Below are 8394 nucleotides of genomic sequence, written 5' to 3'. Positions count from 1 at the left end.
TCTGGCTTGTTCTATTCTGGTATAAAAACTTCAATCATTTGTTTCTCTATTAGAAGTGACGTGATGTTTTTTCCTCTAGCTAAATTTAAAGATTTTGCTTTGTATGTGTTTTTAAAGCTGATTTTGATGTGCTTAGTATAGTTTTCTTTATTTTTGTGCTTGGGATTTATTGGGATCTTCAAGATCTATGGATCTATGGTTTCTATTTAATTTCCTGAATTTTAGGCCAACCATATTTTTTGTTCTATCACCCACTTCCTTGGTGACTCGAGTCACACATAAATTAAGCCATTTGAAGTTATCCAACACTTTTTTCCCCCTGTTTTTCATTTTTGATAGTTGCTATTGGTATGTCTTAAAGTTTCCTATTTGTTTCTTCTGTACATTCTCATCTACTGTCAATGCAGTGATATTTAAAAAAAAAAAATTTTCCCTCTCTCTCCTCAGATGCTATCTTTTCTGTACAGTTTGATTTGGCTCTGTATTTACTGCTGCTGTACTTCACATGCTTTTGATATACTCTTTTTTTTGCTTTGAAAAATTTACAATAACTGTTTTTGAAACACGTGTATTTTGTTTTCTTAACATAATAATTATACTTAATAATAGGATACAGTGTGGTATTTCAACACATGTATTGATCAAATCAGAGTAATTAGCCATTGTATCTCCTTTTCATTTCTTTATTTGAAGTTTTCAAGCTCTTCTCTTTTCGTTCATCATAAAATATTTAATAAGTCATTGCAGTACATTGAGCTCCATAGAGACAGCGCCAGGGCAAGTGAGAGTCGGATGGGCACTGGGCAACTCTGTGACTCACTGAGGAAAAAATCTAAACATGGGCAAAGGAGATCCTAAGAAGCCGGGAGGCAAAATGTTATCACTACATTCTTTGCGCAAACTTGCCGGAGGAGCACAAGAAGAAGCACCCATATGCTTTTGTTAACTTGTCAGAGTTTTCTAAGAAGTGCTCAGAGAGGTGGAAGACCATGTCTACTAAAGAGAAAGGAAAATTTGAAGATATGGCGAAGGTGGACAAGTCCTGGTATGAAAGAGAAATGAAAATCTATATCCCTCCAGAGAGAAACAAAAAAGAAGTTCAAGGATCCCAATGCAGCAAGAGTCCTTCGTTGACCTTCTTCTTGTTCTATTCTGAATATCACCCCCAAATCAAGGGAGAACATTCTGGTCTATTGACTGGTGATGTTGCAAAGAGACTGGGAGAGATGTGCAGCAACACTGCTGCAGATGACAAGCAGCCTTATGAAAAGCAAGCTGCTGAGCTGAAGGAAAAATATGAAAAAGATATTGTTGCCTACGGAGCTGAAGGAAAATCTGTTGCGACAAGTAAAGGGAGTTGTCAAGGCTAAAAAAAAGAAAGAAAAAAAAGGAAGAGAAGGAAGATGAAGATGAAGAAGATGGCATGATGAATAAGTTGGATCTAGCACAGTTTTTTCTTGTCTATAAAACATTTAACCCCCCTGTATATAACTCACACTTTTTTTTTTTTTTAGTTCTAGATGGACAGCATGCCTTTATTTTATTTGTTTATTTTTATGCAGTGCTAAAGATCGAACCCAGTGCATCACATGTGCTAGGCAAGTGCTCTGCCACTAAGCCATAGCCTCGGATGTAAAACAAAGAAAAAAATTTGAAATGTAAGGCTGTGTAAGATTTGTTTTTTAACCATACAGTTTCTTCCTTTCTTTCTTTTCTTTTTTTTTTTCTTTTCTTTGTATAGTCAACCCACTACCAAATGTGTCTTTAGATAGCCCTGTCCTGGCGATATTTTCAATAGCCACTTACTTTGCCTGGTGCAGTATGGGGTTGTAAATTGCCATGGAAATTTACAACCAGGTTCTTGTTGGTGCACAGCACAGATTAGTTAAATTGGGGGATGGTAGTGTTTCATCTTCCGTTGTCTCAGATGCAACTTATAACAAATAATTGTTCTGTTAACTGAATACCACTCTGTAATTGATAAAACCAAAGTTGCAGCTGTTTTGTTGACATTCTGAATGCTTCTAGGTAAATATAATTTTTTATTAGTTAAAAAATATTTAATAGGTTATTGTGAGCTGTAGTCATTTCACTGTGTTTTAGAACACTAGAACTCATTCTTTTTGCCTAACTGTGTTTTGGGTACCCATTATCCAACTTTACTCTATCCCATGCCCTCTATACTTCCTAGATTCTAATAGTCACTATTTCTCTTTCTTCTACTTTGAGACTATTTCAGCTTTCACATATGAGAAAGGATTGATTGCCTTTAAAAATGTATTTGCCTTTCTTTTTCTTATTTTACTTAACATAATATTTTCTAGTTCTATCGATTTTGCTGCAAATGATAGAACTGAATTCTTCTTTATGGCTGAATTATATTCCATTGTGAACAATTTTTTTTTAATCAATCATCTGTCTGTGGGCAACTAGATTGATTCTATGTCTTAGCAAACGTGAATAGTGTTGCAATAAACATGGGAGTCTAGGGATGTTTTTGACACACTAATGTCACTTCCTTTGGATGTATACTCAGAAGGGAGATAGGTGAATTCATATAGTAATTCTATTTTCAGCTTTTTGAGGAATCTTTATATTGTTATTTTTAATGGAAGCAGTTTGATTTATTTTTATTCTTTCTTCTTGTTCTCCTCCATCTTCTCCTCCTTCTTCTCTTTCTGTCCTTTTTTTCAGATGGGACAAGGAGCAACCTTTTGTCTACAGGTGATTTTGCTAGACAATTTAGATGCTCTACCTTGTGAACTATGAAGATTTTCCAATGTGACTAGTGAGAATGTAAGTCATCCTTTCACCTGTATGAATGCAGGGGCTGGTTTGGTGATTGGCTCTTTCCTGGACCTTGCTGATTCCCTCATTTGTGCTCATCAAAGTCCTTGGAGCTCTCTGTTGCAGACCTCACCTTGAAAATACTGGAGTGGACTTTCTGGACTCCCAGGTTGGTCTCTTCCTCCCAGGGATACCTTTGGGGGGATCCACCTGCATTCCTCCTGCCTGGCCTGCCATATTGAAACTCTCTGCAATGAATAGCTGGGATAATTCTAGGGTTCTAAATAATTAATCAAATCCTTCTTTCTTTCTCTTTCTCTCTTTCACTGTCCTGTACTTCTTGAGAGTCCTTGTTTCTGGTATTTTTTTCCCCAGATTTTTAGTTCTTTCTGAAGGGAGGCCAAATCTGGTCCCTGTTAATCTATCTTGGCTAGAAGAAGCAACAAAGCAATTTAAAGTTTCACATTTTCTGTTCTTCGAAAGCTGCTTTCTGGCTTCCTTGCCACTGGAGTCTCTTCTTATGGCTCCTACCTCAGCGTAGCCAGTTTTGTTCTTCTCTCTTTTTTATTAAAGTCTCTTCCCTTCATTCTGGCATGGTTGCACCTTTTCTCAAAATCCTTGATTTTAACTGGTCCTCAGAATTGCAGCCATACTCCCACCAATAAGTAGAGTCTAAGCAAAGTTGTTTTCCTAAGAATTGATTTTGGCAAAATGTTAAAAAAAAAAAAATTCCACTTTGTAAATTCCTAACCAACATCTTCTCTGCCTCTCTCCTTTTTTCCTCCTCCCCTTTTCCCTTTCTTCCTTAGGTTTATGTTAGATTTTTTTATTCCTTGATTTTTTTTTTTAAAGTGAGAAAGGAGGAAGTAGAGATGCATTTAAACAGATGGGGAAGCCCAAGAATGAAGTAACAGTGATAAATTGCTTCTGCATGTTCCTATTTAAATCCAACCTCTGAATACAGCAAATCCCATCCCCATCTTGTGCACAAAGGGCTTTGTCCCTACAATTATCTCTTCTCTGTTCTCCAGGAGAAGAGAGACAGAGTAGGCATTCTCTCAACTTAAAAAAGACCCTCCCTTTCCCCTGTGGTTTCAAGTTACTGACCCTTTTTATTGTTTCTTTTTACATAAAAGAGTCCTCAGAACTCACCCCCACTTCTTCCATTGTCTCACAAAAACAAAGCAAAACCAGCACATTCACATTAAAGAGAGAGAGAGAGAGAGAGAGAGAGAGAGAGAGAGAGAGAGAGAAAGGAAAGGAAATCACAAAAGATTGAAGGCAGATCTTTTTTTTTTTTTTGCCACATTCCTCTTTGTTATGGGTCCAGTCCCCCCAAATTCATGTCAAAATCCTAAATCCCAGTACCTCAGAATTATAACTGAGTTTGGCGACCACTGTAATCTTCAAAAATGTACTTACATTAAAGGAGGGTCCTTAATGAAGTAATTAATTTAGGATGGGCTCTAGTCTGACTGGTGTTCTTATAAAAGGAGGAGATTAGGACACAGACCATGAACAGAGGAAACATTATAGGAGGAGACTAGCTACAAACAAAGAAGAAAAGCCCTAACAAGAAATTCACCCTGCTGAAACTTTGATCTCAGAAGTACCACCCACAGAATTATGAGAAAATAAATTTCTGTTGTTGAAGCCAACCGACCTGTAACACTATGTTATGGCAGCTCTAGCAAACCCATACATTCTCTCTCCTACTGTTACAACTATGTTGCCTTCTCTGAACACACTGAAATATGCCTACTCAGATACTTACCCATTTGTAGAATTGTTAAAAAAAATCTCATATTCTATGTCAACTCAACAAAGTCACAAAGTTAGCATGGTTAATCTTAAATTTGAGACAAATTCGTTCACATCATATTCAATAAGAATATGTAATTAATGGCACAGATATCACTCATTGAAAATTTATAAACATTTTTTCTTTTTTATGGTTGCTAATTTTAAAACTTCATATAACCTTTTAAAACAATAAATATTATTTAGGAGAGTTGAAGTTACCTTGCTCAGAGATGACAGTTTAGGAGACATAATCTTAGTGCGTGTTAATATGTATGGGGCACTTGACACAGGTTCCCACACTTAGTGCTTGTAAAAACAAGAGAAAATAAAATCTGAACATTTATATTTTATAGATAAATAAATTGATGCTAATTGGATTAACTGCATTACATAGGGTCACAGAGCTGGAAGAGAAAAATTTAATTTTTCTACAATGAAACAATAAACAAGTATCACTTTTATTTGGGGTCTCATGTTAGAAAAATAATTGTAAAGGTGTCACAAGTTGCATTATTAATACTTAGAGGTGGATTGTCTTTAAATTCAAGTGTATATGCTGTCACACCAATCAACAATCACAAACAACTAATGCAAAAAGTGTTGGGTGTGCTGGAGCACCCAAACTAGCATTCCATGCACACTAATTAAGCACTACAAACAAATCATATAATCCTAGGGTAATTAAACACTACAAGCAAATCACACAATCCTAGGGCAACTATGAGCCCCAAAGTACCTCTGATCCCATGTAACTTCTTTTATTCAAAGAGAAGATGTTGTAGATGTCCAGTGGTACTCTCCAGCCCACAGTTGGATGTCAGGGAATGGTGGAGTTGATCTGGGGATACACATCAAGGCAGCCAGTCTCACTCTTGTCCTCAGAATGAAGCTCTTTGATGTGGCAGGACAAGTGGTTTAAACATAGTTCCAAGTTGGTGGTGTTCCTTAGTGATTGATTACACCCATTGAGAGTCAATGTCCATTGGTTATGTCCAGTGAGATGATGTAATTACAACAGGGCATGTTCTTTGCACATGTCCATGGAACTGTGCTCCTTATCAATTGCAACCAGTTATTGCTAAGCATGCCTATGGCCAGTGCCCTTATATCTTCTTATCAATTACAACCAGACATGACTAAGTATGCCTATGGCTGCTGTTCCTTACACCTAGCAACTTCATGAGTCCTTGCATGTCTACGGTAGTGGCTCCTTACAACAGGGAATAAAGTTTTAGTTAGAAAGGAGAAATATATTTTTTTGAAATTTATTGCATAATATGGTGACTGATGCGTTATATATTTCAAATTTGCTGATAAAAAATCATGCTTAATAAACTATCCCTTGTGCCAGGCATGGTGGTGCATGCTTGTAATTCCAGCGGCTCAGGAGGCTGAGGCAGGAGGATCTCAAGTTCAAGCCAGCCTCATCAAAAGCAAGGCACTAAGCAACTCACTGAGACCCTGTCTCTAAATAAAATACAATATAGGAATGGGGATGTTGCTCAGTGGTCCAGTACCCCTGAGTTTTATCCCAGATACCCTTACCCCCCCCCCAAAAAAAGATCCTTTGCTTATGAATTCTTATGCTGCTTTGTTATTTTGAGAAATACTGGTGAATATCAAATCCATGTATAAGAATTAGAGTAAACCAGCTGTTTATTTTTATTCACTACTGCTAAGTTACTATTCAACGTTTTTGCAAATATTTGAAGGGGATGATAATTTTTCAAGATTCTCTTGTAAAACATACTGAACACAGAATAGAAACCATAGTTAATGACGTTAATCCAAAGGGAGTTTTAAATGTAAAATAACATTTTAGGATTGATATGAGAAGGCCATTAGAACAAATGGAGAGACTCATAACTCCCTTACTAAATAATTTCTTTGAACTAAACGCTTTTGGAGAAATGTTCTGCAATGTCCCTCAGAGATAATCCAATTTTTTCATACTTGACTTCAGAGAGCTGCAGTTTGCTGCTAATAGTCATGGTGTCTTACTGCTTTCAAGCATCTGATTTTGCTCTCTTCCCTGAAACCTTCTCTCATGGCTCTTCCCTAGAATTTGTCTATTTTCCCAGAGCTCACAGCAAGTTCACAGTCCTCTGAGGTTATCTTTCATCATTAAGCAGTTCCTGCAAGGATTTCTTTTTTATGTTTTTATAAATGAGTGAATAAAAAAGGAAAAGAAAAACAATTCTTGAGAAAAACACATTTCCTTTTCTGCACATATCTAAAGTACATTAAATATTGTTCAATTTTGTCATAAACCACTTTACACCGAAATATGTAATGTTATTCATATAATCCATGAGCGTGTACTTATTTTTTTGTATCCTCTATCTTTCTTTAGGTGAATACCCCTAGTTTTTTCTGTCTGTCTCCAGGGTTCTGTATTCATTTTCACCTTTCATTAGTAGGTAATTTCAAAATGCAATTAGAAGGAAATCCATTGAGAATAAAAGTTGATAAGTGACTTCTTTATGTTTAATTCTTACTAGAATTAAATTAAGAGCATGGGATGATGCTTTTAAGCAATATATTTAAGACAGAGGATAAAGAGAGAATTTCTGGATAAGTTACTGGCTATTTTGGCATTAATTAATTATAGCCTGTGAGTAGATCATCAAAAAAATTATGCCCCTGCGCTTGTGTTTTACATGGTTTTAGGAATAAAAATTAATCCAATTGAAAGACAAGTTTTTGATCCCTGGGTTTTTATGAATAAAAATACATAGTATGTGTCAGGCTCTCTCAGTTAAAGAAGTGCCAGATTATTTTAATGTCTGTTTAAATGTCAGTATTGAGTAGAGTACATGAAACACGGCTCTTTAGATGAACTTCCCTGTACACCAAAGAATTCAGGATAGATGGATTACAAAATGCAGGAAGATTCCTCAAAGTACTCAAAAAACTACGAAGTAGAATCACTTAGGCCACTTCAAAATGCCTGTGGGATATCCCAGGGTATAAAGGTCTGGCAGCCTCTAATCACCAACATTTCAATTTCATAAGGACAAATTATCCTGGTGAGAAATGAAGTAGAAAATTTAAAAGGCACGGGGATCTTTATGAGCATGTAAAAGAACATCCCAGTAAAGCTGCTGATGGCCTTATCAATAATAAAAGGGAGACTTAAAACCAGACAGGTTCTGACTCTTAAAGCTCATCAGATCTTATGGGAAGAAGGTGGACAGTCCATTAACCAATAATTTTATGTTGAAAAGTTCACCATACTTATGACATGATATTGTGAAAGAATGGAGGAGTCCAAGAGAAGTCCTGGTCATTTGGCAGTGGCAGGTAGGATAACTGCTCTAGCAGTGACAACAGAGTTAGAGATTGGGTCACCAGGTATCACCGCCAATTCCAATATAAATTCAACACGATTCACCATTATGGAGCAAGTACCAGGAATTGGCAAGAGTAGTTAAGAGTACCAGATTTGCTTATAGTCAAACCTTAACTCTGCTAATTTATAGCTATGTGATCTTGGACAAATTAATCATATCATCTGCTTCAGTTTTTTATATCTGTAAAGTGAAGTCACAAGATCATCTACTTTTATATTTTGTTGTGAGCAGTACCGAGTGCACAGACACAAAGTACTTAAAATAGTTTGGAAGAAAGTAATTAATTGTTAATTTTTTATCCTTGACTATTAATTGAAATATACAGATCCAAAATATGATTCTTACTGCAATTTTTTTCTTTCTTTTTTTTTTTTTTTTTGGAGCGCATTTCTGAGTTGACTGGAAACAATTAGTCAACACACGTTTCACAAAGGTTTTTCATACATTTCAA

General features: G+C 36.0%; 1 pseudogene; it reads left to right on the top strand.

Annotated features, from left to right (window-relative positions):
- The first annotated feature begins 838 nt into the window (after positions 1–838).
- Positions 839–8024, top strand: LOC143405733 (high mobility group protein B1 pseudogene; annotated as a pseudogene).
- The last annotated feature ends 370 nt before the right edge of the window (positions 8025–8394 follow it).

The sequence above is a fragment of the Callospermophilus lateralis genome, chromosome 8 (assembly GCF_048772815.1).
Source record: "Callospermophilus lateralis isolate mCalLat2 chromosome 8, mCalLat2.hap1, whole genome shotgun sequence".
Lineage (NCBI taxonomy): Eukaryota > Metazoa > Chordata > Mammalia > Rodentia > Sciuridae > Callospermophilus > Callospermophilus lateralis.
This window is presented reverse-complemented; position numbering and strand designations above follow the sequence as displayed.